This window comes from Crocodylus porosus, unplaced genomic scaffold (assembly GCF_001723895.1).
Source record: "Crocodylus porosus isolate Cpor-Errol unplaced genomic scaffold, CroPor_comp1, whole genome shotgun sequence".
NCBI lineage: Eukaryota > Metazoa > Chordata > Crocodylia > Crocodylidae > Crocodylus > Crocodylus porosus.
The window spans coordinates 93,437,520-93,439,720 of NW_017728918.1; positions in this window are offsets into that span (position 1 = coordinate 93,437,520).

Genomic DNA, 2,201 nt, shown 5'->3' on the forward strand with positions numbered 1-2,201 from the left:
CGAAATTTCCAGGATGTATTGTTTGCAGGCCCCGTTTCAAAATTATTGGCAGGAGGTCAGAAATGTGAATGTGACTTCAAAGTTGAGCATTTCCCAAACATTACAGGATATTTGGCATGATATAAAGTTCCTGCTACATCACCTTTTATGTAGTTTTCTTCAGCCTCCTAATTCATTTTCATTTTGTTCCATCATTTGTCTGACTAATTTGTCTGACTGACTACAGCTAAGATACTAATATGTCAAAATATTGATGAAGGATATGCTACATTAATCTAACTAGCCTGATAAAGAATAGCATGTACCATATTTATTCAAATATAAGATAATCCTGAATATAATATGACCCACCCATTAATTAGTTTCTATATATGGAAAATTTATAAATTTTCCACATATAGAATCTAATTATTAGAGGCTTGTCTTGAATTTGTCCCCTTACTACTGCTGCAACATGGAAAATAAATCTGAGCACATCAGGTGGCTCCCTTGCCCTCTGTCCCACCAGCTTCTTCCCCCTTTCCCCACTGCCCCTTACTGTCAGACCCCACTCTCCCTGAGCACATGGAAGTGAGGGGCAAATTTTAAAATAGTGACTTTAAAATAAACATGCCTGCAGTAATTTGAATATAGTTAAATTACTACAGATATCCATATACTCATAGTTCATATAGAATTGATGCTTTTTACCTTTTCTGCTGCAAGTTTTAGCACAGGTACTCCATAAACATACTTTTAAGCAGTACTTTTGTACCTTCTTATACATTACAAACTATGCATGATATTAGTGTAAACCCAACAGGCTATATTTACCATATAGTTCACCAGGCTGGAGCCCAGCAGAGTCCAGCCATGGTGACTTAGGGTGACCATCTTAGAGGACAGTCTGGTTGTCCTCTATCCTCTATTGATATGAAGCCAGACACCTTTATGTCTCTTGAAGAGAAAAATAGAGGACATAATGGCATTGGGTTTTGTATAATAGAGGACAGAGTAACAGAAAACTGGAATGTCCTCTATGATGGCTACTCTAATGGTGACCCCACAGCACTGCTCAATATATGTGTGTGTCCCTGATACCATCCAGAAAAGTTCTACATGCGAATTATCCCCCTACTCATGACTGGAACCAGGTGTTCTTGTCATGAGTCCTGGGATACTCCAAAAATGTATACACAGATGAGGTACAGGACAATGTGGCCTGGCCCCGCTCATGGAGTGCAGGACCACACTAATGATATGTAGCAGGCTGAGAGAGGAGGCAACAGACAGATTCTAAGTGAACTGTCTGAGGCCCTGTTTGGTGATGTTTGTGCAACATTTAAGGCTGGTAAAGAAACAAGAATCATTGGGAAGAAAGGCACTGCTTAGCTGTGGAAGTGAAGAGGAAGATGAAAGATATTCAACATAGTGGCTCACCATGATTTGAAAAAGAGTTAGTACTGAATGCAGTGGGCACTACCATGTATCTTATTCAGATGGCCTGCACTCTATCTTTGTGGTAGGTTCTCATCAGTTGAATAGTCTGGCTGGAAGGCTTAGGTAGGATTGGTGGCAGCAGTTGGAGCAGAAGTGGCAGCGTTGGCAGCAGCAACATTTGTAATGGTGGCAAGGAAAGAGATGAGATGGACTGCAGCTGGTGGAGGAGAATGGATGAGAGCCAGGAGAAGGAAGCAGTTTTGCATGAGGATCTTGACAAGGCAAGGCTTTTGCTTGGGTATTTCAAAGCTAGAAATGACTCAACTGGATTTTGGCAGGGTGATACTGCAGATGTTGACATTTTGTGTGCTTGTGTGGCAGGGCAACCTAGGGGTGCTGTGAACTCCCCTAGCACCCCCTACCATGCCAAATTGGGTCCAAATACACCCTCTTTATCTCACCCGCCACATCTTTGATGGTAATATGTTAAAGGGAGGCTGCCTTTCTACCCTCTCTGGCACGGTGCCTTGATGTATCTTGGCTCTGTCTAGTTGCCCAGTGCACTCCAACCTTTGGGGCTGCACATAAGTCCCACAGTCACCTGTGCCCACAGAGGTGGAGGAGATGAGAAGAAAGGGAAAGGGAATGGGAATGGGGACTAGGGAGGACAGGAGGAACAGGAGGGGAAGGGAGATACAGTGGGGAGAGGAAGAAAAGGTGGGGATTAGTGGAGTAGAGAAGATGGAGGGAGGGAAAGGGTCAAGAGGTAAGTTGGGAGGGAG